The sequence below is a fragment of the Danio aesculapii genome, chromosome 1, assembly GCF_903798145.1.
Source record: "Danio aesculapii chromosome 1, fDanAes4.1, whole genome shotgun sequence".
Classification (NCBI taxonomy): domain Eukaryota; kingdom Metazoa; phylum Chordata; class Actinopteri; order Cypriniformes; family Danionidae; genus Danio; species Danio aesculapii.
The window spans coordinates 40209916-40224376 of record NC_079435.1 but is presented as its reverse complement, the minus strand read 5'-3'; the positions used below and the strand labels follow the sequence as shown (position 1 = coordinate 40224376).

At 34.3% G+C, this 14461-nt stretch overlaps 1 protein-coding gene across 1 annotated transcript in view; it reads right to left on the bottom strand.

The window, feature by feature from the left end:
• The window catches only part of ugt8 (UDP glycosyltransferase 8), a 42364-nt gene extending 32837 nt beyond the window's left edge, over positions 1-9527 (bottom strand). The window contains exon 1 of the mRNA XM_056460380.1: positions 9277-9527. The gene's annotated coding sequence lies outside the window, so the exon portion shown is untranslated. The remainder of the gene's footprint in view (positions 1-9276) is intronic.
• Between the last annotated feature and the right edge of the window lie 4934 nt (positions 9528-14461).

Below are 14461 nucleotides of genomic sequence, written 5' to 3'. Positions count from 1 at the left end.
CTGAACAAAGTTCATTTCACATTGTGCAAACATTCACATTCACATCTCAAGGTGTTTCCCCACACTGTTTTTGTAACAAAATAAGTGCATGAAGTAATATTTCCCTACATTCCTTTACATACTAGTAAATACATTACCATTCGAATGTTTGGGGCCAGTAACTTTATTTATAGACACACACTTTTACTAAACATAAACACATTAAATTTATCAAAAGTGATAATAATAAAAATAATAACTTTGTTGTAAAAAAAAAACTACTTCAAATGAACACTGTTCTTTCAAACGTTCTGATCAAAATATAACACAACTTTGATAATAACAAGAAATGTTGTGTGAACCAAATTTCAAAATTAAAAAAACACATTTTTTACCATTTACAAAGAAACTCAAACGAACCTTTTAAACAATGACATAGAAAATCATTGAATTACATTTTTGAAATAAATTAATTTTAACACTTGTAGGTAAAATGACTGTTTAACTAAAATACATATTTTGAGAAATTGCACAAATTAAATGATTCACAATGTTGCTTAAATGTAATATTACAAACATAATCACTGCGCATTCAGCATAATTGAGTACAGCCCATTTTGAAATTGAATATTTTCATCCATTTCTCAGTGAATATAGGCAATGTATGTTGATGCATTTAAACAAAACAGATCTATTAAACAGACATATTTATTAAAATAATATTTTAGTCACCAAACATATTTAGAAATTGAAAGATAATACATTTAAATTCAAACAAAGTACTGGAAAAACATTACAACCTACAAAACTTCAACTAAATTTTTCATTTTTTTTTTGTGCTTCTCTTGATTATTCCTCTTTTTTAAATTTGCATTTAATATTTGTAATATTTAAAATTTTATATTGTAAGTTTTTTGGTAAGATAAGCTCCAGATTTTGCTTCAGTGCTGACTAATGTAATGCATATGCACAAATATAATATTGTATAGCTTCCTATTAAAAATATGAATTTAAAAGATAGATTTGTGAGGGGTGTACTAACATATGCTGAGCACTGTATACTTTAATTATTTGATTATTCAGATAAGGTGTTTCTTCTACCTATCAGACTTCGCAAAATACAATAAATCAATATCTATTAAACCAATGATCGATTTGCTACTGGTTCCCACAGAGGCAATTTCTGCATGCCATAGCAGCTCCAGTCTTTAATAACATGTTTTCAAAAATCCCCAAGGCTTTGATGCTCTTGTCTGTTGTTTTAAGCCTCTCTTTAGTCTCGCACCTTAATTAACCTGCAGCAGGTGAAGCATGAATATGGAGATCCAACAAACGGGTGTACACCATTGAGTGAGTGAGGGAAAAGGCAAAGATTCTCAAAAAAAAACAAAATCAAGAGGCCATATAAAAAGGATAATGCAAAAGTGTCTTTTTGTTATGTTCAGATATTATAAAGTCTCCACATTGGCTCTCAGGCAAACAGGAGCTTGTGTGATCTAATAGGATGGGTCCATTCAAACAATTGTATCTTCATTTGGGCATTCATCCAAATGAGGTCGGCCACATTTTCTTTCCCTCAGATATAGCTAAAACAACAATGATGCAAATCCTCTCACAAACAAAATGAATGTCCCTGTCAGTAAAAAGTGAGGCTAAGAATGCTGTTATTGGCTTATGTCATCGATCCTTAAATATTAAGCGTGAAATAAATGCCCTACCCCAACACACTAGGTGGGATTCAGACACAGCAAAGCTTTGAGGTTATGCAAACATGGAGATTTAAGAAGGCATGTTTTGCGTGTAAGCCAGCTGTTGGGATAAATTTCCCATTTCTCCTGCTTTTAAATGACGGCTGTTGTTTCTAACGTGACCCTTCCGCCATTCGGCTCTCTCAGTGTCAGGTGGGCTATCACTATTACAACTTTTTTATACCAGACTGTTGACGGTTGGCATGGAAACCCTGCCAGAGTCAAGCTGTACCTTAGCAACGTCATAGCTTGTGTTACTAATGGGTGGTTCAGGTTTCCTGCCCATCAGAAAGGAGAATCATTCGCTATTAAACACATGGAAAACGGTGAGATGAACGATAAAATCAACAACGTGGTCAAAGTGTGATGCGGGTCCCATTTTATATTTAGAGACTTTTACTACTATGTAATTACACCCAAAATATAGTTGTTATGTGTCCATGTTGTATTTCAAAATGTATTTGCTGCTATTGAGGTGGGATGGGTGGAATGGGGGCCAACAAGGTGCTTATGAAGTAATCCATAAAAAAAATTTATTTTCCTATTTTTATGGATTTAAATGTATTATTTTAACTGTAGATTATTTTCCACACAATTGTTAAATTAATGTGTAACAGAATCCACTAAAATGCCATTTTCTGAACAATATAATATACGCAGTCATTACACTAGAAAAATAGTCAATCAGTTTCATTAAGTTTTACCTATATTCTACAAGTTAATATTTGGAATATTCTATTATAAGGTTTGTGGTCTACCTGTTAAGAACATTTAATATTATTTTTGCAAGGGAAAATGGAAAAAAAAAACTCAATGTACACTTTAGTTTTTTAGCGTACTTAAAGTCCCCTAGAAATCAAAACTAATCATATGATTTTGCTAGCTCACATTGCTAGTTTTGTGGTGAATAATTCATCCGTGCATGTCATTAAGAAAAAAATAACTTGTTTGCCCTTCTAATCTTTATTTGAAATCTGAACATCCACTTCCTGTTTGTTTTCAGTTAATTTATCCGATGATGTGATTTTGAGGTAATAGGCTTGGTCAAACAGCTTAGAATCACCAGGAGGCGACACTCAATAGAGCGTTCCATTGCAACAGCAGCGCCCAGCAACAGCCCTGCGATTCCACCATTTTGGAGTGAAAGCGATCGGCCGTCCATTGGATCTTATTGTCGCGATGACAAGCAGCTGCTTTGTTTTTTATTTATTTATTTTGAAAGTGCATTAAAGCTGATATACAACCTGAAAGCCGACAATACAACACTTACTATCACAATCATCAGCACTTTCAATAGTTTATTTTACAGACTTAATGTTTATATTTTAACTATACTTATTTTCTTGGAACTGTTACTTTTAGGTGAAATTACTTTAAATTACTTTAATAGTTTAAGCACTAGCATAATATAAATGAATTAATTTAAACTAATTTAACATGACTTTCAAAATGGGATGTTGATAACAGACTGACAGCACTCTTTTGTTACAGTATTATATGTTATAATTGTATATAGTATTTTTTCCCGTGTTGTCTGTTAAAGAAAGACTAATACAGCTTTTATGTAAAAAGCCACTTTGTCCAAAATGAATGAATTGTGACACATAAATTCATCATATATATATATATATATATATATATATATATATATGGCTACACGCACACATACACATTTATGTTATTATATTATATTATTATAAATATGTCTCCTGATCGGAATCCAATTAAACACATATGGGGAAGTCTGAATAGACATCAAGCTGAGCATCTGTTAGAACAACTCTAAAAGAGGGTTCCTTTTTGAAGAATGGAAAAGATATATGTTGCAAAATGAAGCCAACTTGTTCATTCCATGTCTAGAGGTCTTGGTGCTGTCATTAAATATCACGGAGACCATACAAACTAGATAAAGTTTTGTACTTTTGATGTGAGGTATACTCATTTTTGCATCACCCTAATTTAAGTAAAACTTGGCATTTCTCTGTGGAATTGGCATGTTCGTGTTCGTTAGGGTTTTCTCCAGGTGCTCCGGTTTTCCCCACAAGTCCAAAGACATGTGGTACAGGTGAATTGGGTATGCTAAAATTGACCATAGTGTATGAGTGTGTGTGTGAATGATTGTGTATGGATGTTTCCAAATGATGGGTTGCGGCTGGAAGGGCATCTGCTGCGTAAAAACATATGCTGGATAAGTTGGCGGTTAAAAGTTGATGTTATTTAAAAGTAGATATTATATTAAACATATTCTTGTCAACATTTTAGAAATTGTTTTCTTTTCATTGAGATATTGTTTAAAATGTTGCTTTTCAATGGGGGGTGTCTGAATATATAATATCTTAACTCATAATTAACTCAATATTTTAATTAATTCTTTCTAAGGTTAGTTATCCGTGCTGTTGTTCTTTTGAAATTTTCATTCCAAAATGGCCGCCACGTAACACTAGCGGCATCTTGTTTCCCAAATAGCAACAGAGTGTCGCCTCTTGGGAATGCTCATTGGCGTGGTTAACACTGCTCCAACTGTTTTGACCACAAACAGAAATGATGGGCAGGAGGAGTCTGTCAGGTTGTAATAACTCTTCTAAAACCACTTTCCCAATCTTTCTGAATAAAATCCCTACTTTACTACATCCATTCAGCTCACAGTAGAAAAAACAAGCCACGCCCACTGTTTGCTCATTGAAAATTCAGTTTCTCTCAGAACTGCGTCACAATATGGAAAAAATAACAATCGCAGCTTCTGGTTCACAGGGATTTTAATGCTTCGCATACAGTGCAAATGTGAATTTTATCAACTGACCCACACACCCAACCAATAGTATTTTCAAAAGCAAACAAGAAAAGTCATTGCAGCCGCATGCTTTTCCTATGATTTTACAATGATTTTTTTTTTTTGGAGGGTTTCAATTTATCTGGTTTCTGAAACTGTCCTTGACTGGAGTCAAACTCTAGTCTTGCTCTGCTATGCCTCCCAAGTCCCAAGTGTCATATGTGTTAAGCTAACTAGTTATGCAGGAAAAGCCATACATATGGAGGTAAGTGGTCAGAGGTAACGCCCCATATTGTTTGTTTTACACACAAAAATGCAGCCTTTATGTACCCTGGGGCACATATTTCTCGATTCTGAAAAATCTCGCCCTGGGCACATACTCCAAATGAGCCTGTGTTGCTTTATGTATACAGTACACTAAAGTACTTGTTTTCATGTCAATATATAGTAATTGATTTGTTGACTAAATGCTGCATTAATGAAAGAACAGCTGTCTCAACTGACAAGGCTGAGAGAATGCTAACATTAGTGTTAACTCAAACAGTAAAAATAATTTGACAAAAATAACCACAAGTTCATGTGTTGAAGTTCATACTAATCCATACTGAAACATTCTGGTACAAAACTTTCAGTCCTGTGAACACATTAGACATGGGCCGGTATAAGATTCTGATGGTATGATAACCTTGGATAAAAATATTGGGGTATTCATGGTATTGGGGTTACTGCTCTAAAATATTTAAATTTTTTAATTGTCAGGGTAAAAAACTAAAACTCTTTTTCCCTTTTAACACAAAATATTTTATTTTAGAAACATTTAAAATATTTTGGAGCAGTAAATGTCAGGCTAAATAATTAAAATAAATCATTGACTCCTACTGCTACTTTAGCACCTCCACCTAATAATGACAGTCGCATCACAGCTTCCACAGTGCACATAATCATTTGTCAGTGCTTGCAGCCCATCATTATCAATAAGAAATCTAGTCTAAAAAATACATACATATGTATGGAGAAAGTGACTGATATGTACAGTCTGTGTACACTGCAACAACACTGACAAACATTTCTGCAGATGAAAGATGATGTACAGAATTTACTTTCATTTTTATATGTTTATTTTTTATATAATGTTTATCATTTCTATATAATGAATTATTTTATTTATCGAAATACTACTTTTTAAATCTATTTTATTCTGTGTATTATTTTTTGTTAAACCTACTAGGTATTTTAAAATCTTTCTAATCTGTTGATGTTCACAAATGTTAATAATAATAATAATATTAATAATAATAATAGCCTACCCAATTCACCTGTACCACATGTCTTTGGACTTGTGGGGGAAACCGCAGCACCTGGAGGAAACCCACGCGAACGCAGAGAGAACATGCAAACTCCACACAGAAATGCCAGCTGACCCAGCTCAGGCTCGAACCAGTGACCTTCTTGCTGTGAGGCGACAGCACTACCTACTGCGCCACCGCGTCACCAATAGTAATAATAATATTTATTCATTTTATTCTTGGCTTAGTCCCTTTATTAATATGGGGTCACCACAGCGGAATGAACCGCTAACTTATCCAGTATATGTTTTACGCAGCGGATACCCTTCCAGCTGCAACCCATCACTGGAAAACATCCATACACACCCATTCACACACATACACTACGGCCAATTTAGCTTAACCAATTCACCTATAGCACATGTCTTTGGACTGTGGGGGAAACCGGAGCACCCGGAGGAAACCCACGCAAACATGGGGAGAACATGCAAACTCCACACTGAAATGCCAACTGACCGAGCTGAGGCTCAAACCAGCGACCTTCTTCCTGTGAGGTGATTGTGCGTCCCACTGCGCCACTGTGCTGCCCATAATAATAATAATAATAATAATAATAATAATAATAATAATAATAATAATAATAATAATAATAATAGGACAACTGATATTAAGTTTTGCTAAATTTATTTTATGTTATTTAAAAATAAATTATTCCAGTGTTCATTTTAGTAACAATCAGTTAATTAATCAGCTCTTGGCAAGTAAGGACCAACCTATCTATTGGTTTGGTATCAACAAAATCCAACATAAGTCAACCTTTATTACACGGAATAGTATTAACGATTTAGAGCAGACTATCTCCATCTTTCTTTATCCATTAAACAAAATCTAAAAAAAAGAAATGCTGATTTTAGAAAAAAACATTTTAAAGTCAAACTAAAGCATTTAAGTAAACTTTTTAGAAGTCAAGATTATAAACACAAAATGCTCTACTCATACATTTTGTGATACATGCATTGAAAATTAAATCCCATTAGCACACATGTGTTCCAGTCATGTGACACATTATGATGACTGTATTACTGGATAAAGGCTAATGAACACCAGATAATCAAAGACAGAACAATTCTATACAGCTCATGTGGTGTGATCAGAGTGAATATGGGTAAAGTTATCTGAGTTTCTGCAGACATAAAATCTAATTTACCTGCTCATGACAAAAAGCTTTTTAAATTTATCAAATATTTTTGAATAATTTTTTAAATATATATATATTTTTTATCATTTAAGCCTGTAAAAGAGGAACATGATTGACAAAATGAACAATGCTGAACTGACTCTGACATGGCCATTCTCTGCTAAATAGGGAACAAATGAACTGAATCCAAATCTCTCATGTTTCACTATAGTCACAAATCTGACATATAACAAGTCAAGTAACAACTTCATTTCAGGACATTTGATCATAGAAAGTCGATGTTACAACACATTTCATAGCCAAATGTTGACAACAAATCCCCACTAAAGACCCTCACTAAAGATACCACATACCTGGAAAGAATGGCATTTGTGAGAATAAATGATTGGCTAATGGATGCTTTCCTTTTTTTTTACTATGCAAATAAATGCAAAACTCACTACAACATCTCTTTTTCAAGAAAAAATGTCCTCTATTCACAAGAGGACAAAACAGCTGATTTTATCTTAAATTTCTAAATCTTAAAGTCATGGAAAATAGATAAAACTTTGGTGTTTATGCAAAAAATATTTTACACAGAGAGAACAGGAATGATCTCTTCCCAAAACAAAATTACACTCACTTCTGAGATCACACCTTTTTTGATCAATATTGGTCATTTTTATTTGATTGCACAACATACACACAGAGGTACAGTATCATGATACAGATTTTAAGGTGGAGCCCAAACAACAGGCACTCACAACGCAACAGACTTTAAACTGGCCTAACAGGATCTTCCCTTCCCCCCTGCACACATACACACATTTACTACAGTATGTGTCCTCTAAATCACACTGCTTAGAGAAGGTGGAATGTATGATTAATCGTGAGAGATTTTCCATGATCACTTAATATGATTTTTATTTTTTTTTTCAAAGTTGTTATTATTTGGCATTACATTAAATGTGACACTCACGTAATGGGCCAGCAAATCACATATTTAGAGGGGGAAACGCTAATTGTGCGTGTTCAAGCTTGCATATTATTTTTAAAATAATTTTGTAATTATATGTATTATTGCAAAGTAATTTGTATATTTTTGGCAGGATGTTTAAAAGTTCTGTATGTTTCTGTGTAACTTTCAGATTATTAAGAAAGATTATAAAAAAATTGAAAACAAATTTGCTATGTGTGTAGTTAATATTACTTATTTATTATACATGATACCATTAATACTTTTATTAAACCCATTAGAAAACTGAATGATCAGTGTGCCATAGCAAGTGGCCATTTTGTTATCACGTGACAAGAACAATAAAAGAGAGAAGACCCTTTTAAACCTTCATGACTGTGTGTCAAGGTCATTTAGCATACTGTGAGTATAAATTCTAAACGTCTCTGGATTTAATTGATTTATTGGGCTGAAGGAAAATTTTGATTTTTGTTTATACAGTCTGATAACATTTCTTCCGATTCTTAAAAAAGTAAAACATTTAGAGATCATCTTTCAGAAAATGACAATTGGTCAGAATAACAAAACATTGTATCCATACAAGACCAGTATAATACAAGACCAGTCATTTAACTTCCTTTTTTACCCAAAAAGGAACCAAATCTGATCTCTTGAACATCATTTGATAAGACATCTCACATTTACAGGCCAACTTATTTAAGAAATCGTTACTTTTTTTCTTTTCTCTTTCTTTCTTTCTTTCTTTCTTTCTTTCTTTCTTTCTTTCTTTCTTTCTTTCTTTCTTTATTTATTTATTTATTTATTTATTTATTTATTTATTTATTTTTAAAAACGTTTCAATCCTTTCCAACAGCAACCAAAAAGGTTAATATGAAAATACACCTAACACTAGCATCAACAGGAATTGAATGTCAGTCTTCCTGCAACATCCCCCCCGCTAAACTATCACTCTCCGGTTAAAAATTGATGAAGGGGGCCGGGAAAAGTGAGCAGGTAAAATCTTGAGATCAGGTCCCAAACCGCTTACTTACTCAATGTTCAGGAAATGACTTAAAATACAGCACGTGATAGAAATTCGTTCGTATCATTATACACAATCATCATCAAGAAACCATCATGAAAGCAAGCTCATTGAACACTTTAAAACGTCACAAGGAGCAGCAGCGGGCGAGGAACTTTTAAATGTCACCATCTCCTCAAAAACTACAAGAAAATATGAAAAAACACGCCTGAGTCTTGTCTACCTGTAAAAAGCAAACGCTAATTTCTCCGCGCTCGCTGTATGTACAGTAGTGCGGAACACCTGTTGCTAATCTGAAACGCCGCCCTTCGCCGCTTACCTGTCCAGGTGAACACGGTGTCCGAATGAGTGTGAAACTGACGTCCCCCTCGCTCTCCCGAGCCTCTGACACTTTTACATATATCCACAAATGGTGTTTGCCGGTTAAAACTACCCGCTTGCCACAACAGGCGAGGTGGTTTTTCCAATGGCTGTGAGATGGGGCGTTGTGTGTCAGAGCTCCGGGGAGGGCGGGATATGCGAAACCTCAATTCACAGTCAGTGCAGGGAGTGGTCGAGCCGAGGCAGAGTACACGCCAGAACTAAAGAGAGACTTCGGCCTTCCCTCGCATCCCATGGGAAGCGTCAGGTGCGTTGTTTGCTCTTTCGACACAGGTATATTTGCATTTGAGGCGCGTCACCGCTGCGCTTCTATTTAGGCAGAGCTGCGCTATAAATACGACGATATAAAGACCGGGAGAGATCTCTGACTCAACTTCCGAAGATCATAAAGTAGCTAATACAGCTTTCACGTCATCTAGACAATATAGACTTAATGAGTGTGTAATAACTGTTTATATAGGTTATAAGTATGGCCAGACAGAATCTGCGGACATTTTTTTCTATTTCTGCGCAGACTTTTTTTAAAAAAAAAATCTGTGGATTTATCTGGAATGATTTTGGGAGCATCATTACTAAAAACTTAAAATATAAAATGAAAAATAATACTTTTAATAACTTTATTTAATGTTTCTAATGCAAATCCAATTAGATCCACTTATTTGGTAAACAAAGCAAGTCTTTCACATATATATATATATATATATATATATATATATATATATATATATATATATATACACATATATAATATATATATATATATATATATATATATATATATATATATATATATATATATATATATATATATATATATATATATATATATATATATATATATATTTACCAAAAGACAGAAAATATTACTTTACAAACTGTATTTTAAATAAATCATATGAACATTTTTATATGTGTTAATAATATTACTGAAATTAAATTAAAAACTGAATAAATACAAGTTTAGTTTACACATATTTACACAAGTTAATAAATAGACTCAATGATGGGCTAAAAATCTGAGAAAATCTGTGGATTTCTGCGCACACATATTCTGTGTAATCATCCGAATTTTTATACTAAGTATTGCAGATAATGTTTGAAATAATGCAGTGTTGACTTAACTTTTAAAAGTAATATAATATAATATATCTTGGATCACTTTAAATGTGTTATTTTTAAGGAAAGCAATGTGAAAGTATTTGTTATGTTGTTATTTTTTATATTTAATTAATATAGTCTGCTACAGAATTTTTCAAAACAAATAGAGAAATTTGTTATTTTATATAGACTAAAATTCTCTAGGAAAAAAAAAATCAGTTCTCAAATGAAGATGAACACAGGACAATGTGGCCCTTGTGTTTATTTGCATGAATGTGTATGAGAGAGAGAGAGGGAGAGAGAGAGAAATAGAACATGAGGATTGTGTTTTGAATCATTGATGATTCTCTTCAGATGTTGCATCTCGTGTTTCTGTGCAGTGCTTCTGTGGGTGTTATACAGGTTGAAACCCTTACATACATGCATGCATATACATACATACATACATACATACATACATACATACATACATACATACATACAGGCCAAATACACACTATACATTTCCAGGTGTGAAAAACATATTTAAAATTAATCTCACAAATTATTGTTTCACATGTGCTCCTGAAATTTCCAGGATTAAAAACTACTGTAACATGTATCTGACAACAAAATTTAGCTGCAGTGTGAATGTGGTCAGGTATTTAAAATATTCGGTTGACTGTTGGTAGACACCAGTTGACAAATATGTTTACGCAAGCAAGAAGTTGGCAAAGATCTTGACTGTCCACTTCCTGAATCTTAATTCAAACCAGAGCCAATGATTTTCTTAGCTGACTGAGCATACAATGGGCTGTATGACCGACTCATACGGTTATGACAGTTGTGGATTAGGTGAGAACACATACGATGATGAACTTCCAGCTGTGTCAGGGAGTTCAGCACTTGTTGTGCCTTTTTGGTTATTAAGATAATGTTACCTTGCCATCTGAGCTTCTGAGAAATGATGATTCCTAGAAAGGTAAAGGACTCAGCTGTGTGGCAGTCGATCCTAATTATGGGTTTAATGCCTCTGTAGGCACCACAGTGAGCTCAGATATTTCCATTAGTTATCTCAAGGCAAGTGCTGCAGAATATTTTAGATTATAGGAATAGTTATGATCAATAATAATATGATGATATAATAATATACAGTAAATAACAGGTGCTCAGCATAAATGAGAACAGCCCTGACAGATCTCTCTGTTAAATTGATATTTTCTATACAGTGCTTTACAATAATATATTTGTACATATTAGATTAGTCAGTATCAATGCAAAAAAAATTGAACTAATCTAACAAAAAACACAAGATCACATTCATTCATTTTCTTTTCGGCTTATTATTATTCTTTTCGATCCCTTTATTAATCTGAGGTCGCCACAGTGGAATGAACCGCCAACTTATCCAGCACATGTTTTACGCAGCGGATGCCCTTCCAGCTGCAACCCATCTCTGGAAAACATCCATACACACTCATTCACTACAGAAAATTTAGCCTACCCAATTCACCTGTACTGCATGTCTTTGGACTGTGAGGGAAACCAGAGCACCCGGAGGAAACCCATGCGAATGCAAGCAGAACATGCAAACTCCTCACAGAAACCTCAGCTGACCCAGCCGAGGCTCGAACCAGCCACCTTCTTGCTGTGAGGCGGCAGCACTATCTACTGTGCTACTGCGTCGCCATCACAGTTCAAAAATGTGCAAATTAATATGATGGGAAAATATTTTTAAGTAATGGGGCAAATAAAGATAAACATAAAAATCATTACATTTTGTTGAAACTTTGTTGCAATAACTCATTTAAATTTGATTGTAGTATCTTTCTATTCCTAAAGATGTTTGTTGACAATTTTAATGGACAGAACTGTTCAATAAAACTGTTTTAAATACAACAAAATTATTGTGTATATTTACTGAGAAATGGATAAAAGTATGCTTTTTTAAAAGGAGGTGTACTAATGTATGATGAACACTGTTTATTACTTGTAATTGTTGAAAAAAATGGATTTTATATGGATTGAAAAACATGGCGTTATAAATGAAAAAGGAAATACCATTGAAAATCAGTGGGGTTTTTTATGATTAACCCGTTTTCATGTTTTGAATTAAACATGTAATTTTATTAAGCTTAAAATGTGTCTAATGTTGTCAAGAGATAATATATAGTACACTCACCGGCCACTTTATTAGATACAACTGTTCAATTGCTTGTTAACGCAAATTTCAAATCAGCCAATCACATGACAGCAACTCAATGCATTTAGGCATGTAGACATGGTCAAGACGATCTGCAGTTCAAACCGAGCATCACAATAGGGAAGAAAGGTGATTTAAGTGACTTTGAACGCGGCATAGTTGTTGGTGCCAGACGGGCTGGTCTGAGTATTTTAGAAACTGCTGAGCTACTGGCATTTTCACGCACAAACATCTCTAGGGTTTAGAGAGAATGGTCAGAAAAAGAGAAAATATCCAGTGAGCGGCAGTTCTGTGGGCGCAAATGCCTTGTTGATGCCAGAGGTCAGAGGAGAATAGCCAGACTGGTTTGAGCTGATAGAAAGGCAACAGTAACTCAAATAACCACTCACTACAACCGAGGTATGCAGAAGAGCATCTCTAAATGCACAACACGTAGAACCTCGAGGCGGATGAGCTACAGCAGCAGACCACACCAGGTGCCACACCTGTCAGCTAATAACAGAAAACTAAGGCTACTATTTGTACAGGCTCACTAAAATTGGACAATAAAGATTGAAAAATGTTGCCTGATCTGATGAGTCTCGATTTCTGCTGCGACATTCAGATGGTAGGGTCAGAATTTGGCGTCAACAACATGAAAGCTTGGAGGGGAAACGGTGGGGGGGGGGGGTGGTATTGTTGATGATCATGTCCTTCCCTTTATGACCACAGTGTACCCATCTTCTGATGGCTACTTCCAGCAGGATAACACGCCTTGTCATAAAGTGCGAATTGTCCAACGCAATCTCACAGCAATTTGTAACTTTTTGATTTAGTGGCTAATTCGTATGAATTCGTACGATCTAATTCGTACAGTTTAGTATGATTTGCTCATCACACAATGACGGTTGGGGTTAGGGGTGGGGTTAGGTGCGACGCCTCCTTTTTAAAATCGTACATTTTTGCACGACTGAACTCGTACAAATTCGTACAAATTAGCCACTAAACTGACAAAACGTAAAATACTTACGTTTCCTCGTAAGATCAGGCTGAATCATCTCATACTGGTTTCTGGAACATGACAATGAGTTCACTGTATTCAAATGGCCAGATTCACATCATGGATCTGCAGCTGATAAATCTGCAGCAACTGTGTGATGCTATCATGTCAATATGGACGCAAGTCTCTGAGGAATATTTCTAGTACCTTGTTGAATCTATGCCCCAAATGATTAAGGCAGTTCTGAAGGCAAAATGGGGTCTAACCTGGTCCTAGTAAAGTGTACCTAATTAACTGGCCAGTCAGTGTATATTCTTTATTTTTATTTGTTTTATATCTTAAAATAATTTTAATCCAAAAATAAATCCACACTAAACACACCAAAAGGCACCACACATTTATTTTAATTTAAATGAACCAAAAATCTTAGTAGAATGAATGAATGAATGAATGAATGAATGAATGAATAAATGAATAAATGAATGACAACCTTCGTTGCAGCTTATTTTGCTAATTAAGTCTTTAAAGCAGAGTGAAGTTCCCTGACCTGTAAAATAAATGCAGAATTGAATTTCCAATGTTATTTTGAACATAATAGAGGGTGTGGTATTTGATAGGTTAGATAAGATTTATAATATCAAATGAATGTTACTTTTCATTCATCTTGGTAGCAGCTGTTGTGATGTTATGAAAGACAAAATTTCTTTAAAAAAAGAAAAAGGTTTGAAATTGCCAACTGGTTCATGCTAATCAGCTGAATCTTAAGCTTTTGGTTCAGGGATTAATTTGATTACCTTGCATGCCACTACTTGGTGTCATCGCTGTTGATATAGCCTACTTACAGTATTTACATAGTTCGTTTTA